Source organism: Oncorhynchus keta, chromosome 23 (genome assembly GCF_023373465.1).
Source record: "Oncorhynchus keta strain PuntledgeMale-10-30-2019 chromosome 23, Oket_V2, whole genome shotgun sequence".
NCBI classification, from domain to species: Eukaryota; Metazoa; Chordata; class Actinopteri; order Salmoniformes; family Salmonidae; genus Oncorhynchus; species Oncorhynchus keta.
The window spans coordinates 11,959,725-11,978,347 of record NC_068443.1 but is presented as its reverse complement, the minus strand read 5'-3'; the positions used below and the strand labels follow the sequence as shown (position 1 = coordinate 11,978,347).

Below are 18,623 nucleotides of genomic sequence, written 5' to 3'. Positions count from 1 at the left end.
TTCATTTGCAGAGATGTTTCGCAAATCAGACTGCATAATGCTCAGGGCATAATTTACATCCACGTTTGAGAGCAGCGCACAGAGAAGTCTTTGCATACGGTAATATAAAAGCTTGAGAAAGTCTAGGCAAGTCAAAGACCCTCTCAAGACATTTCACTGAGCTAGCCTCCAACTGAACGCCCCAAGGTTGGAAGCCATGATGATTTGACCTTGCTTTTGACCTGGCCTTCTTGTTTAGGTACTCTTTGTCATTTCTTTAAGTACATCTTTAAATATTCAATGTATGTGAAGGTAGGTCTTAAAACGGGTCTTTACTCTAACATAAGCATCAACAAAAATACTGCCATATTTCTAAAAATGACACCTAAGAATGAAGTGTCAATGAAAATATGACTATTCCTGAAGAAAAAGCGAACAAAATATTAACAGATCGGGGTTACATGAATAGAAAGTGGAACAGAGAAAGAATGAGAAAAAGAGGGGGGCTTGCCTAGGAATTAGGGGTGAAACGGACAGAGGCACCAGAACAGCCTTTCCACATGAGCAGTCCCAAACCCAGGATGAGCCCCTGTCCCCCTTGCTCACTTAAAGAGATAAGGCACCGCAGCAAAGGCTCTCAAATATGGATTAGACACCCAACTCCCCTGCACCTGAGCTGAAGCAAGCCACTTGATCAGAGTATTTTAAAAGGATGAAAAGAAGTGTGTGTCTCTGAGTAAAATAGAGAGAGAACAAGAGAAGGGGGGTGTAGAATGTGAAAAATGCAAATATTTCAGAGGATAAAGGAATAAACTAAATTATATTTTGAGTTGGTATTCAGTTTGTTTAAAATAATATTTAGGAAGTGTGTGGTTTGAGGAACAGTAACGTTGAACTGACCCTTGCAGCCTTACCCTAACTCAAATATTAGACAGCAAAATAATAGTACATTTGGCTTGGACAAATACTCTATAGGCCTATATTAACATTTTGAAATGAAATATTTTACAATTAAAAAATTAACTATGTAAATGAACTATGTAAATGTATTTAAAATTGTTTTCATTACTAGATACGGTATTTGGAAAACTACCATGCTGTCTAAGTGGTATGAAGTATGTATCCATGGTCTCTGTCCTCAACACACACAACATACAGGGACACACAGCTTTGGGTTCTTACATACAGGTCTACTTTGATCACTGTTTTCGCAGATCATTTTCCTGCACAGCAGGAAATGCTAATTGTAGTGTATTTAAGGTTTAAAATGGCTTCTAAAGTTTCTAATTTCCACTTTAAATTGATTGTCTGGGTTTGCCCTGTCGGAAAATGTATCAATCCCTAGAAAAATTTCAATGAATTATAATCCACATAATAATTCACATTTCCTGTTGCTGCAGGATTTATGTGCCTGCTGTGAGAAGCAGGGTGAAATTAAGACATGTAGCACCTTCCCAAAACCTAAGATGACCTATCGACTGAGACAAAATGACCGCCACTAGTAAAACAAGCACATCTCAATAATGGACTAACTTCCACTCCCTTTCTCCCATTTATTTACGCACAATAGAAAACTATTCTGTACCAGAACACAACACTGGGGATGACTGCATTAGCTAGTAGCTACACCACGGTACCTAATATACAAGCTAGAGCATCATATGCAAACGTCTCAGACTTCTCAATTGATGTATATACGGTTTGAGGACCAACGTTTTAACTGCTGCCGTACTCTTAGGGCCAACTTGTTAAGTATTTGCACCCGTGAAGAACGAAAGATAAACTGAATATTAAGTGAAAGGATATGTGGAATATTATATATTTTATGTTTTTATCTGTAGTATTGTTACCTGTAATTTGGTGGTTGATCCTTGTAGGTTTGACCTGGGCCCTCCTCCTCCCAGTCCCTGGTATCTGAGACGTCAAGGTAACATGAGACGCCATCTTGTTTTCGGACAGGTGCACCTTCCAGTATGTACAATCACTTTTTCTTTTCTTCTTCCTGAAATAAACAATTATTGAGAGACATGATGGGTTACAATGCTGTTGATCAAAATATCAACCATTATTAACTGTTATTAACCGTTATCAACCATTATAACCGTATAAAGGATATCGGAGAATACAAATTAGGATATAGCATGCACACCTAGGCCTGAATTTTCAAAAAGACAAATGACGTTAATTATTTTGAGTATATTAACCTTAAAAATCATACAATTATAGCATGTATTGTATCAACTGAAAACACATGTCATTGATAAATTCTGAAGTTTTGCTTGTGTCTCTGTGTTCCGTTGCTCTACTGCTACTTTTCTAGTAGTCAACCAGAGATTGAGGAAGAGTCTGTGTAGATCATTTCAAATCATCCAAACATCAGCCAAGAAGACTCCTACTCTTCTTCCTACATTCTCATTCCAATTCAAAGCCAAACTTTCAACAACCCAGAAGTATACATCAAAGATTGAGCTATGTGTCACTCATCCTCCAAATAGAATGTGGGTTATGACACGTCACTCACAGCCAAAGATAGATCCTTATTTATGATCATTCTAAGAATAGTATAAACAGAACAGAAACTATTCTGTACTGTGTTACGTTGTTCAATTCTAGAACAATCTCCTCAGAATGACTATTCAAACTCACTTTGAACTTGGTGTGAAATACTGTACTGTACGCATAATGAACAACCAATGTCTACTTCAGGAACTTCAACATAATAAACATTATTATGCCTCAAATACACACCTCCAGCAGTTAACTGTCACCAGTTACATGCAATCATTATCACTAAATATAGATGGAATCATGAGGAAGACATTATAGGCTACAGAACACGTTGAGAACCTGTCACTGACCAGCTATATGAATTAGTTTCATTACTGCTCCACACAAGGGCAACACAACCGTGATACTGAGATCAAAATACAAGTTTGGAGCTGAATAGAGAAGATTGATCTATTTCTTTCTTACAGTAAAAAGTACATACACCCTGTTCTTCTGACGTGGTGAGAGGGATTTACATACATTCTGTGTATACAGTAAAATAATTACAGGAACTATCCAGCTGTGCCAACGTCTAACATCACACCTGTTTTGTGTGCATTCAAATGAACACTCTTTCTCACCCTACATAGAGGCATGTGTCTCTCCTAACAATATGTAGGTGGCTGTAGCCAACAACATGAATCTGCTATCACTCAGTTCTTGACAGGTAAAACCTAAAGTTTGAAGATGGTAGAACGACTGTTGTTACGGCTAATACCGAGTGTTCAGGAGTCCTATGGCTGGGGGGTAGAAGCTGTTTAGAAGCCTCTTGGACCTAGACTGGGTGCTCCGGTACCGCTTGCCGTGCGGTAGCAGAGAAAACAGTCTGTGACTAGGGTGGCTGGAGTCTGACAATTTTTTTCCTCTGACACCACCTGGTATAGAGGTCCTGGATGGGGTGCAGGGGACGCAACTTTGGTTTTAGAAGTGGGGGGTACATAATATTATTGTTACATTTTTTCAGTCTGATAAACACGCCAAACAGCCTACCCGTCCACTCGGAGGCGTCAGCATGGTCCTAAAGCACACCGTTGCCTCATTTTGTATCACATTCCAATGATAAAACTAGGGGGAACCAAAATGCAGTTTCAGAATGTGGGGAATGTCCCCCCATCCTCAGCGAAAGTTGCGCCCCTGGCAAATACACAAAATCCCATTGTAATCGTCTATGATTGTCATCAAAACGATAAGGTAGCCTAGGCAGTATGCTATGCAACTTGTGTTTTCTTTTCATTATGTGTTTGCCCCAAAATACAGGTAGGCTATAGTAGAAAGGTGAATATATTGGTTTGACTATCAGGGTTATTTGAAATATACAGTATTGAAACCCACCACTAAGTAAAGCTATACATTTCACAGAGATGTCTGATATGCAACAAGCTCTCACAATCTCACATCAGAATTGGAAGTTCATCCATGTTTCAGAAATGTCACATTTTTAAGTTGTTCTAAACATCAAATTTCGAAGTGTTTGCTTACTGCTTTGTATTGTTATTGTAAGGTTAAGTTTAGGCATTAACTCATAATGCTTCATGTAATGGTTAAGGTTAATGATAGGTTTAAAAGGAAAACATCAAAAACAACTTTATATTGCTGGATTCGAACATGCAACCTTGAGATGATTAAGATACATGGATGCATGTCTAATTCTGACATGAGACGTGAGAGTTTGTTGCATATCAGACATCTCTGTGAAATGTATAGCTTTACTTAGCATTACTTAGTAGTGGGTTTCAATTTATGTAAAGCCTATTTGAAGGTAACAGTGCTCACTGTTGCTCCTAGTGGCCGGTTTCCACTTCACCTCCCGACGTCCTGAGACAATGATGGACGTCGAATACTGACTTGTATCATGGGTAACCTGCCTGCTGATATCGCTGCTTCAAGAACCAAGTGACACCTCAGAACTGACCAATCGGAGGAAATTTATTTCTTTACCCTTTCTTCTGTTTTTCCAGACCGAATAGCAATAACACTATCAGAACAACTGTCTTGCATTTATATATTCCTCATTTGCCTTTCCGGTTATAAAGTACAGCAGCTTAACTCTATAACTATTTAGAAATGTGCATTAGGTCCAAGTATCAAGATGCTCGACTGTTCGCATCCATTGACAGCTCAGCCAGCGTATTCTCAGCTCGTATTCAAGATAGGCTACACATCAGTTAAAACTGATTCATTTTTAGATGTATAATTTCACACCTGAATACACTAAATCCAAAGCTATCTACCGTTTCTCAGCAGGCAGGAATCGAATTGAATCCCCACGTCGGCATTTTGGGTGTTCTGAACTGGCACAGACATGTGCAGCATCCAGCGCCCCCCTACCTTCTCCCTGCCCAGACCATAGCCACCTCGACGCAGGCCCGGCGTCTGAAGCCTTTGGAATTAGTTTATACTTTCGGTTCTCTAGCTTTATGAAATTATAACTCATACAGCTAGATAACCAAAGACACAAACGAACCCGTCGTCTCTTAAAGGGGCCGCTGCGTATCCGCTGTTTGTGGTCACATGGAGCAGAAACAGTCGTTGGAGCGAGGCGCTCGATAGGCTCTCCCGCACTGCCAACACACCGTATAGCTCCGTAGACAACGATGCTGTTCTCCCAGCATATGTATGCATGCCATGTATATAAATATATTTATTTATTTGTGTAGATAGGGCTATGTAAGGGAATGCTATCTACGTAGCTGACACACACCACACACACAGTCTTAACTATCAAGTTCAACGATTTACCGACTTAAATCTGAAAATATCACACCCATCTTTCGAACTTTAAAATATAATATTAAAAAGGCTTTCATTTAGAGTAGCCTATAGGCTAGGTTACATTCAGATAGGGTATTATTTTAGTAAATCACATAGACCTAACGCAAAACTATAATAACGGCAATGCATGCGCTGGGTAGCAAATAGGCTATTGCAACAAAACTGCCTAAGCGCCTTAATTACATTCTCAGCAACTAACATGTTGTTATTGCTAATATTGACAAAAAAATAGAAAATGCCGAGGGTACACGAAAAGCATAGTCCTTAAAGCCATCACTAGGTAACATGAACTTCTTAAGGCTATCTCTTACTCATCCCAAAAATACAATTTCACACAAAGACTAATACAGTTCAGAATATTATCTTTATAACCTATGACAATACAATGAATACAAATTATGCACATCTTAAAATAAAGACATCTTACTCACAGATGCACAGTTCGTAGTATCCGTTCATCATTTTTGTTATTCCAATTTCTAAAATGTGTTTTTAGTAAGAATATGTAGATAGCCTGTAAGGCAAATGAAGGTGTCAGTGTCAAATTGAAGAAAGTAGACTATATGAGAATATACCACGGCAGATATCCATAGGCTACAGAATGGTGTCGCCTCCCTGACACACAGGCTGCAACTGACGAGCATGAGATAGTTCACAATATGCTAATTGGTTAACTCCCCCGCGCGCCCCGCCTACTAATCCCAAACCGCCCTGACCACCACACACACACACACACACACACACACACACACACACACACACACACACACACACACACACACACACACACACACACACACACACACACACACATACACACACACACACACGTAAAATTTAAATATTCATGGTGCATTTCACTATGTAAATGCATTATTGTGGTGTAGTCCTCACTGGAAGAATCCATGATATTCTCCACACGCGTCTGTCTATACAATGGAGACACCAAACATACTCTCAGAATAGGCAAGTCAACCAGCAATGTAAGGTTTATACAAACCTAACCTTTGCAGCAAGAACATAGTTGGATGTCATTTGGGAATATTGAGCATTATCTTGAGAATCCGGTGCAGCACTGCTAGTTTGTCAGAATGAAGGTTTACACATTTACAGCAATGCTGTGGTTAACATAAATAGGCCTATACATAAGCCTAGAAAACGCTCAGTGGTAATATGCACTGAAATAGCTACATATAATCACCAGGCCTAGAGGTTTTGTCAAAATCCCAAACACGGAATTGAAGGAGCTAGTGATGTTGATTTCATAATACATGACATCATAAAGGGTCATTTCGTGAAGTAGTTTAGGGAATGCCTATACCACCCACCGTTTTAACAGCGGGCCTATTTGAGAAAGGGCCTCTATAGGTCCACTCAGCATTCATTTTTATCTGGCAAAAATACAAATGTATTTCTTAGATTATAGATTGTCCAACTTGGCTGCATGTTGTCTCCGTTTACTCAAGTTTTTTTCTATTTATTCACCACATACATTTTTAAATAGTCATCACAATTTGGTCAAAGATAAAATGTTTTACAATATGAAAGGCATGAAAATAGTCAGGGGAGGTAAAGTGGAAAATATTATTCATTACAACTGCGAAAAGTCCTAAATTACACCGTTCAAAATATATCAAAAACATGCTCACGAATCAAGGGCTACACTTAACCAAAATTCGTGTTATTTTTTAACATTTCAATTAAGAGTTTTTAATGAGGTATAGGCCGATCTACGACTTATAATAGGAAAGAATAAGACAACGTTCGTGCTTTTGCTTAAGCTTCATATTGCCTTTGAATATACCTATTTCTGCTATAGTGTTCTATACTCCGCATGCCATAACGACTATTTCAAAGTAATAAGATTGCTGTAAAAAACAAACCAGTATTTTTAGGCATAGGCTACTTATAGGGCTGATGATCATCTCTTTCGCACATACATATTCTAAACTTGTGCTTCAAGGAATTTATCCAATTACCCTACTTCCAAATATTCATTTCTGAGCTTCTCATCATCTGAGCGGTTCTGCTAACAAGCTCTTGCTAATTAATGTCTCTCATGATGAGCGGTGAATTGGGTCAACTAGCTGGCTGGCCTACATTGGGTCAACGAGCTGGCCTACATTGGGTCAACTAGCTGGCCTACATTGGGTCAACTAGCTGGCTGGCCTACATTGGTTCAACTAGCTGGCCTACATTGGGTCAACTAGCTGGCTGGCCTACTTTGGGTCAACTAGCTGGCTGGCCTACTTTGGGTCAACTAGCTGGCTGGCCTACTTTGGGTCAACTAGCTGTCTGGCCTACGTTGGGTCAACTAGCTGGCTGGCCTACTTTTGGTCAACTAGCTGGCTGGCCTACTTTGGGTCAACTAGCTGGCTGGCCTACTTTGGGTCAACTAGCTGGCTGGCCTACTTTGGGTCAACTAGCAGGCTGGCCTACTTTGGGTCAACTAGCTGGCTGGCCTACTGTGAGTCAACTAGCTGGCTGGTCTACTTTGGGTCAACGAGCTGGCTGGCCTACATTCTCTCTTACCTGTTGATCTCAGCAGCTATTTTAATAATGTTCATCACTGCTTCTTCCTCAGTTTTCTTACTGTACTAATGGGATTTGGTATTTTCGTCCACATTATCTTCACTCTAATATCCTCTATTTCAAAGCCAACAACAGTTTGAGATTTTACACCAGGATGAGGTGTTATAGGAAGATCTGCATTTAGTCAAATATTCACTCTACATCAAACATGACCAGAACATCTTCTCTCTCCCTCTACACACTCTCACAACCACAGCCAAACACACTGTAAAAACACACATTTACCCAAAAGGGAAATTATACCAGCACATAAATAAGTGTTGTTCCTTCGTGTGAAAGCACCAGGAGGTCTTAACTGTAAAGCTTTGCTAAAGCAATGACTTGGAAATGGGCTCCAACTCCCTCGTTAAAGCAGAGGAATTCAACTCGTTCTCGGCCTTCATTCTAAGTCTCTGTCCACGGTGCTGAAATTATTTGGCCGCTTCTACACATTTAAACGGTAATCTACTTCTGATAGTGTACTCAGTCCGGATGTACCACGTTATCAATATCAAGCATGTTAGGATGGATAGCTTTAGCCAATAGATAGATGAGATTGCAGGATAATGAACAACCTACATCTTTTGATAAAGAGATCTGTCCGATCTACTGGAAACGAGGCAGTATAGCATCTCACAGTACTCATAAAGGCCTTTCCCATCTAGAATGCACGCGCGTGTTTGTGTGTGTGTGTGTGTGTGTGTGTGTGTGTGTGTGTGTGTGTGTGTGTGTGTGTGTGTGTGTGTGTGTGTGTGTGTGTGTGTGTGTGTGTGTGTGTGTGTGTGTGTGTGTGTGTGTGTGTGTGTGTGTGTGTGTGAGTTTGGGTATGTGTGTGTGCTATATGATGAGTGTTAGACTACCAATAAAGATAGAAGAGGGAGATTTAAACAGAACGAAATATACCTGCTTGCATCAGATAGCATATCTGATTATAACACATGAGCCACATCGTTATCACGAAGGTACACCTTGGGAGACATTGATATAGAGTTCACGTAGGCCTATAGGGTCAGAATAATTACAGTGAAACGGGACCGCATCCCAAGGGATTATAATACTGTCATGTTATGGCTACTCGAGGCCTAGCCTGGATTTTATAACATGAGAAAGGTTCTTTGTCAAGGTCTAGCATAGGCTATGCGTCGCTCCTTACAGCATTCCTCATAGTGAACTGAACAACAATCACGTAAAACCCTTTGTAATAAAAAACGGATATGGTTACTAAAATTCAGGGAAGACAAAGTACTTGTAACCGTGTGAGGACAAAAGCAAAACAGAATATTTATTAGCCTATCACAAGACATGCCGTGATGTGAGCCTATCACTATGCATCATTGTGATGAATTAAGATCATCTTATTGAATTTTGATTGGACGAGCAAACCTTTAGCTCACTGAGCACGCGCTTGACTGTAAGGCATGCGTGTGCAGCCCCTTAGCATAAACATTAGTAGAAAACTGGAGCTCAGATAATCAGCAGTTAGTCATATAAAATGACTTAAACACAAATAATGGTGTTCTTAAAACAAAATAGACCTACACTTGACCTAAATACAATGTATTATATTTATATGTGGGAAATGTATTAATTTTAAGTGATGTCATCCAAGTTCAGTCCCCATATTGCAAAATTGCACAAAATATTTAAATGAAAAAATGCATTCAATTTTTTCATAAGAATTTGACATGCGCATAGGCAGCTGGCCATTCAGTACACAGGCTAAGGCCAGTACCGCCCGCACCTGTTGCCACGAAATTGCATAACTGGAAATAGCATTTAACAGCAAAATTATGTTATATTAAATTCGTTCGATTCATCTCATGCCACATGATAAACTAAATGCATTAAATTAATCTGCACATCTGCGTAAATCTGTACGATTTGCCCTGCAGATGCCCCACAGGATAATAATGGGATAGCACAATACCTTTAGTGATTAGCCTATCAGGCAATTACATTATCACTTCCATAAAGTAACGACATCATTTCACCTGAAGACATTGCAATTACTGTAACCTCATACAAATGAGTGTTAGAAAAGAATGTCGGCCTATAAATCAGTCTATACTCAAATCATCCTTGGTGTGCATTATATAGTCCCTTTCACAATCCCTGCCATGCAGACCCCTGGAAGATTTCGCAACAAACAAGTGACAGAGAAAAATGTGCCCCAAAGAAAGAAGTCAACATCAAGTTCAACAGGGAGCTGGAAATCATTATCATAACAATTACCGTCTGGTAGCCCCGAGGTCCCCCGAAAAAGAGAGTCTCGTCAGCACGTCACTCCGTAGGCCCCGAAACATTTTCCCAGGCTCTGAACAATCCCTAAACAATCTCGGAACATTTTCTTAGCGCTGGGGGGCCTCTATATACCTTATGTAATAGGCTATGATACTTTGGTAATTATAATGATGACTATAATAATAATGATTTGTATTACAAATAAAAAATTGAAAAATTGAAAGATAAAATAACTATCCAAAACTAACTAAATTATGCCAGATGAAATGCAACTCGAAATATCCTCAATCACCAGGTGAACAAAACTCTTAACATCTAACAGTATCACCACCAGCAACGTTCATACTTACAATGGGTATCTTTATAATCCAAAATAGTACCAGATATCCGCTTTGGTTCATGTTAAAGATATCTCAAAAGTTTATATTGCTCATCAAATTAATCAATGAAGTTTATCATACTAAAATGTTCGCCAAAAAGATGACTTGTGCTTGAATGGCAAGAGAGATAAATAAGGTTATTGTACTAAATGGAGTCACACGCAGTATTCTCCCCAGCCTAGACCACGAGAGAGCGATGGGAATCTGTTGTTTCTCCCCTCCACTCAAGCGGCATCGGCGAACGTGGCCAGAAACCCAAACACTGCAGCTTCACTCGTTGGTCCTTTCATAACAGACGGCTTTTGTTCCTACTCTGCGTGATCGCCTATTCTCTGCGCCTCTCAAAATGTACGTCCCCGATCGTTTTTGTTCCAGACACAACCGAGTGAGAGAGAGAGAGAGAGAGAGAGAGAGAGAGAGAGAGAGAGAGAGAGAGAGAGAGAGAGAGAGAGAGAGAGAGAGAGAGGGAGAGAGCAAGGGTTGCGTGAGGAAGACAGCGAGAAAGAGGGAGAGAGAACAAGGGGTGCATGAGAAAGACAGCGAGAAAGAGAGAGAGAGGGCAGCAAGCTATAGATGGAGAGGGGATGGATGGATGTAGAGGTGGGGGGCGGAGGAGGGAGGCGACATATCAAATGTGTCAAAAGATGTTTGCAGAAATATAGAACAATACAAAGGCTGTTGGTATGAAATTAATATCAGCATAACCACATGACAGACCTAAACCACCTATGCCACAACCTACCTTGCATTCACTAGAAACCTGTTCCAATATTGTATTATCTTGCTTTCCTTAGCTTCAAAATTATGTAGGACCATGAAGATGGGGAAAAACAACGCCGAGGCTATTGTTTATCGCGACGTTATCCTCCTAGCAAACAGCCAGGCTTTGGCAACGAGACAGAAACAGCGCCACAGCGACTGTGCTGATGCTCAAGTTTAATGTTAGCGCGTTAATTACTCCTCAATGACGCATCTGCCTCTCTGCCTTCTGTCGCACAGTGAGGTAATAGGTGCAGTGCTTGTCGCGGGAGATACGAAAATAAAAATGCTAATGATGGTACGCGCATGGTCACGCGATGCTATCCGATACAGGTATACGATTAATTCGGCCTGACTTTATGGAAAAGCAATGCTCAGGGCATATACTGCTTGCTACATACTCGGCTAGTAGCCTACTTAGGACTACTACCCCAGACTATTATGAGGTGATAGGCTATTTAAGAAATGTAATTGTTGGATGAAAGCAACACTCACGATGGAGCCACACACGCACGCGCACACACACACACACACACACACACACACACACACACACACACACACACACACACACACACACACACACACGCACACACTTTTTACCATGAATAATCATTGTTTATTCAGGTCTAACTGTCACTCCTGTTAAACAAAGAAAAATATACATTGAATCTTTATTTGAGCGATTTTTTTGAACAGTTTTGTCAGTTGGAATTACTGTTACCCTATCGACGCCAGATATAGGAAACTTTAAGGAACCAAATGATTTCTTTACAAACGAGAATGAAGCAGCCCATAATCTTCATCATTCAAGTTATTTTGTATCAAGCCAAATAAACTCAAATGCATCGTGGGCCTGGGACTATATTTTTTCTATACTAATCTTCAGTAGGTCTAAAGCCCATGGGCCTGCCGTAACATACACACTAAAAACAGTTGGTTCTATATAGTGGCAAATAAGGGTTATTCGGCTTGTAACCACAGCGCAACGCCTTTTGGTGCTATATGGAACCTTTTTTTGAAGGTTATATAAAGAACCATAATCATAAGGTTCTAAATGGAACCTGTATAAGTGATATAAAGAACCCTTTCCCAAGGTCCTACAAATAACCATTAAAAAAGTGTCTATGGAGCACTAAAAGGGTTCGCTATGGTTACAACTCTTTTGGGGGATATAAAACCCTTTTATTGTAAATAAATAAATAATTATAGAACCTTTATGGATGAAAGTGCTGTGAGCAAACCACACCCCAAAATATTCTAATGAGGCGCCGACCCCAGATTTTAATTATCACTAAATAGGAAATAACCCTTTTTGAATCACAAAAAACACTGAAGGACTCCAATATTTATTATTTGGGTTAGTATGGTTCCACATAGAACCATCACCTTAATCAAAGAACCATTGAGGAACCTTCATTTTTAGTCTGTATACTCATATAGTAACTTTTAATAATAAGGAATAATACTAACAGGGCTAACCGTCTAAACAGCAAACAAATGACTGAATTATTATATTTAAACAAAAATCATTTGTAAGCATCTGCTTTTCAATATGAAAGTACAATATGAACGTATCTAACGTTATGGATTACAATAGTCCTGCTAAGAATGTAGGCTAAATAAAATGATATAGAACATACAGTAAGTATATCTCTCGGAATTAATATTGTCAAAACCTTGGGAGGAAAAATCCCCCCTATCCTACAGTACACGAATGATAGAAACAGCGACGCTCTTTGGTGACAGGGGACATGAACATTGTCTTCAGTGGATTGGACTACAGTGTAGACTGCAGCTATTGACTACATGAAAAAACACGATACACAGACAATTAGAGGGAGAGATAGCTATGTGAATGTGTTTTAGGTGAGCCTTTGTTTAGGCCTATCACTGTAAATTAGCCTGAAGTAGGCTACAGACTGTATCATAAATTAAAATGCTTTATTTGCGTGTTTGCCTTCTCATTTGAAAAACGAATGATACGCTTATACAGATTGTAAAATGTTCAGGTAATATTTCAAACACACACCTTCAAAAACTGGGTGGACATTTCATGCAGTCATAGAAAGCTAATGGAGGGACAAATTCACCAATTATATTTAATGTTTCACTACAGTATTCAGTGCTTCATTCGGAGTCTTTAATTAACATATTTGCATTTGTAGTTAAGAAACGATAAAGGAAAATGTCCCCTAATGTATAGGCTACGTCATTGACATTTTGAGAAGGTTATACGTTATTTTACGCTAGCCTACGCCTAAATACGTGTGGATATGTTTATTTGGTTTGACCTGCAGTCTAAACGTCATCGTACTGATATTTCGAGGCCAGAATCAAACTTTAATGTTCGATTGTATTCGTTGAAGTTCATTTTAAGTGTTAGATTAATTCAGCACAAATTTAATTGATCCTAAAGAAAACTAACATTTACTGAATTGCACCAACCAACTTGTGCTGTAATTCCGTGACAAAATAACGATAAATCTATATGGTTAAAAGGAGCGCTGCAACTTTTTAAATTTCCTTTTATTTCAATATGGCCTATAAATAATTTGACCGCATGAATAAGGACGATGATTTGGTAACCTACATAATTTATAACAATAGGTACTTGCTTAGTCTGAAACTTGCATCAAACGCTTAATTTTAAATTTCAGATGGTATGCTATTTATTGAGCAATATGTTTATTTGCTATAACTCACAAATAAACTAACCAGTAATTACTTGGTAATTTCTTACGTAATAACAGTTTTATCAATGCATATAAGCCATCCTGATAAAATTGAGAGAACACATGTTTTTTATGTACGTTTACCGTCTTAAAGCGTCAAGTACAGTACAAGAGCGTAAATAGTTTAAAACCAAGTGAGTTTACAATACAACCCTCTAGATAAAACATAAGTCAACAAATATGTAAACAAGCCCACTTTAAATGTAAATGCATTTTGAATAAAGTTTGATAAGTGATTTGATGTTACAGTATTATTTACAGATGACTTATTTTGGAGATAGGGTTTACACGGTAGACATGGGGGAATACACCACTTCCATCATGCTTCACAGGTGTGTTCTATATACGCATTAAAGTTGTTCAAATAATGTAATTCATCTTTTTGAATGATTATGCCACTGATATCATACCCCAATATGCAGGAGTAAATTATATGCTGTAAAGGTATTCTGTGGGTACATGCGATCGATTCAAAATTATGTCAGAGAAAAATTGTGAGAATAGCCTCACGAGAGCTAAGTCCTGTAGAATGAATGCTTTCTCAGAAAATAGCTACTCAACATGTTAAAGTTACGTGTTCAAAATCCCAAACTTATAGAATACCACAGAATACCACATTTAATACCACATGTTTGCAGTGTATGGTGTTTTCAGGTGCAGTGATGTTGCAGTGTATGGTGTTTTCAGGTGCAGTGATGTTGCAGTGTATGGTGTTTTCAGGTGCAGTGATGTTGCAGTGTATGGTGTTTTCAGGTGCAGTGATGTTGCAGTGTATGGTGTTTTCAGGTGCAGTGATGTTGCAGTGTATGGTGTTTTCAGGTGCAGTGATGTTGCAGTGTATGGTGTTTTCAGGTGCAGTGATGTTGCAGTGTATGGTGTTTTCAGGTGCAGTGATGTTGCAGTGTATGGTGTTTTCAGGTGCAGGGATGTTGTAGTGTATGGTGTTTTCAGGTGCAGTGATGTTGCAGTGTATGGTGTTTTCAGGTGCAGGGATGTTGTAGTGTATGGTGTTTTCAGGTGCAGTGATGTTGCAGTGTATGGTGTTTTCAGGTGCAGTGATGTTGTAGTGTATGGTGTTTTCAGGTGCAGTGATGTTGCAGTGTATGGTGTTTTCAGGTGCAGTGATGTTGCAGTGTATGGTGTTTTCAGGTGCAGTGATGTTGCAGTGTATGGTGTTTTCAGGTGCAGTGATGTTGCAGTGTATGGTGTTTTCAGGCGCAGTGATGTTGTAGTGTATGGTGTTTTCAGGTGCAGCGATGTTGTAATGTATGGTGATTTCAGGTGCAGTGATGTTGCAGTTCAACTGCAACATTTAGTTTAACTGTGTCCAAAACAACGTAGTTCACTGTAGAAAAACTGCAAATTGTTTAACATCATTAATTCAATCATATTGTGAAGGACTGCATTTAAACGACCCTTTTATCACATTATATTTGGTTGTGAGGGTATTTATCATGTTTTTATACATCATGGTGTGTGAAGCCTTTTTCATAGGAAAATACAGATACAGTCTCGAGGTATATATGATCAAAATAGTAAAACAAGTGTATTTAAAATAAGTGTCCAAATATTTAAATATTGTATGGAGAGTTTATGGATTATTATGTCTATGTAGCATGGAAGAATGTGGTGTGGGGAAACAGACAGTGAAAACAACAACATATATGTAACACGATCATCTAAATTAAACATGTGTAAATATCCAAACTAGCCCTGGCTGATGTTAAACATGTATTTAACCAGGCAAGTCAGTTAAGAACAAATTCTTATTTACAATGACGGCCTTCCTCGGCCAAACCCTAGCACGGACGACGCTGGGCCAATTGTGCACCGTCCTACACTCTAAAAAGAAAAGGTTCCTGGAGTATCCTTTAGGGGTTCTCCAAATTGAAACTGTGGGGGAACCCCTATAAGTTCTTCAAATAACCCCTTTTAATTGGATCCTCGAATAACTTTTGAAGAAGCTTTCGGGGTTAATCTTTTAACTGGACAATCAATACAATGAATTGATTAGCCAGGAATAATATAAACACCACAGCAGTATTTCAGCTCCCGAGGGCATGCATTCATTTAAAAGCCCTGCACTTTATAAAATATAAATACATATATTTTTTAATGTTTTTTTTATTCTAATTTTTCAGGGGTGCTGCACTCCTACTTCCCGCGGATATGCTTACTCTACAATATTTGCATGTTGCATTGGACTACCGTAGCCATGCACAAAATGGCAAAAACACACAACAGTTCACCAAACCGTCCTCCTTGTTGATAGAACACATTCCACAAAAATCTTGTAATTTAGAAATTAGAATGTGTTTTAGCTTTTGGTGCCAGCATTGTGTCATTAAAATTACAAATATCAAGACCGAGTTTTCCAAACTCTGTCTATGCTTCTGGTGGCCAACAAGTCATGATGAGTTCAAGTACATTACATGGCCTTCAGTTAGTTTACTCTTATTGGTCAACAGTAGTAAAGCATCAACACAGCCTTTTTTTAGGGCCACATTCACTAGACTAGACTACTGTATCTGTTATTATCAGAGCAAAATGTACACCTGTTATTTTCAGTGAGTGTGTGTGTGTGTGTGTGTGTGTGTGTGTGTGTTACTAGTATAAGTTAAATGTTAAAGAATTACCAAGACAGTTTCCTGTTTAAGCATCGAATCATCTATTTTCTTTCCCTCTGGAAATAGCAGGTGCCATCTTTGCTGCAGTTGCAAAATTTAGATATTTGGGGGGTCCGGGTAGCCATTTGACTAACTGTTCAGCTGTCTTATGGCTCGATGGTAGAAGCTGTTCAGGAGTCTTTTGGTCCCAGACTTGAGCTCCGGCACCGCTTGCCATGCGTGCGGTACCATGCAGTACCATCAGCCATGTTGAGAGGGAAATGATTCAATGAAGATAGAGATTGAGTAATCTCAGGCTGCTCATGATTATTATATTCAGGTATTATAGCACACTGTCTTATTAGGCAAACAATTGATTTGCAGTTGTATAATAATGATATTGTTATGATTATAATCATGTTAACAATCCTGATAAGAATTTCACACTGAATCGTGGACTACATTTTATATGATGAAGATATATGTGTTCCAAGAACCCAAAAATACAAATAAAAATACATATTTTTTGGGAGCTAATTCAAATAAGGTTATACATGTATAACCAAAACTGTATCAGACAAATGCATTATTGTCTACTTTACTGTATATTTAAATGTATACATTGAATACTTAATATTTTGAAGATAATTAACTAAGTACAACCTTCTGCAAATGTACACTGCAAAATAAATGTTTTTTTTAATGTTTAAAAACATAAATTGCTTTACTACAAGGAGTGAATGCCTGTTTAAATTACCTGTTGTTATGTCTGAAAGTCACCTGCAAGGAAATAAGAAATTATGTTAACGAAATACATTTTCAAAATAAGATGAAAATAATTTAATCAGAATAGACCTCTAGTTTCTGAGGCCCACTTGAGTAAAAGTAGAATAGGCTTACATGCAAGCCGACATCACACTCTTGCAAATGTTAATGATGCTCTATAAAAGTTAGGCTAATATTCAGCATAGGCCTACTTGGAAATGTATACAATAAAATAAATATTGCCTACAAACGTTTACTTATTGTCAATATCAAAATGTGAGTAATTACAAATATTTCTCGTTTAACGTTACACAAGTACGTAGGATTAAATATTAGGCCTAAACTTTCTCAAGTAGAAATGTCTGTAAAATAAACGTACCCAAGTGAGCTTCTTCACCGAGGGAGCTCGTAATTCTTCCCCTGCCTTGGATGTGAGAGAGACTAGCTCCCAGCACCTCTCGTCCCTTAATTTGAAGCAGGCTGGGTTTTATGATAATTCGAGTTGACACCAAATTGTGCATCATGAAAGGAGGGGGCAAACTCTGGCCTGTTCCCACGAGGCACATTCCGACAGTCAAGTTCAAGCTCAAAGCGCGAGCCTCTATTGCAATTCAAGGCGTGTCGTGTTGCTCATTATGAAAAAATAGCGCGCGCTCTCTGTGGTGGGGAGTTCGTCAACCTTTTGAGATTCAGGCATTGAGGAACTCGTCATCATGTCAGTAGTTGCATATGTCTAAAGTGATTCAAAAATGGAAAGGGCCTGAATATAAAGCAGCCTAAACTAGATTTTTGCGAATATTTGTATTAGGCCTAAACGCATAAACTTCACACAAAAAAAGTAAATTTAGACTAAACTACACAATATGCCTATTTTGTGGAAAAGAAAATTATAATTTATTTCAGAAGTAATTTAGTTTACATTTGACTTGAAAAAAACATGTAGGTGTAGTTTCTTCACGCCATATACTGTAGGACAGGGTTATTCAACTCTTACCCTATGATGTTCAGAGGTTTCTGGATTTCTGTTCGATCAGATAATTAATTGCACACACCTGGTATCCCAGATCTAAATCAGTCCCCGATTAAAGGGGAACATTTTTTTAAAAATGCAGTGCAACTGCTATGAAATGGGATCATTGAAAAATCATATGTTTGTCAAATAACGAATTTAACATGGCGTCTACAAAATCGTGATCTAGACAATTACTGTATACCTCAAATAAAATGAGACCATGGAGCCTAATTCACTTTCTGAAGGACGTCATAAA

The 18,623-nt window shown here is 38.7% G+C and overlaps 1 long non-coding RNA gene across 3 annotated transcripts in view; it reads right to left on the bottom strand.

Annotated features, from left to right (window-relative positions):
- LOC118377086 (uncharacterized) overlaps window positions 1-17,914 on the bottom strand; it is a 34,836-nt gene extending 16,922 nt beyond the window's left edge. Inside the window, exons 1-3 of one of the 3 annotated variants that reach the window (XR_008077617.1) lie at window positions 17,735-17,914; window positions 17,348-17,370; window positions 1,830-1,981 (exon numbers count right to left, since the gene is read on the bottom strand). This is a non-coding gene — a long non-coding RNA (uncharacterized LOC118377086). Of the gene's footprint in view, window positions 1-1,829; window positions 1,982-5,729; window positions 5,911-10,460; window positions 10,817-17,347; window positions 17,371-17,734 lie in introns of those variants that run through there. The other 2 variants (XR_008077619.1, XR_008077618.1) reach the window with 2 other exon arrangements.
- Window positions 17,915-18,623: the final 709 nt, after the last annotated feature.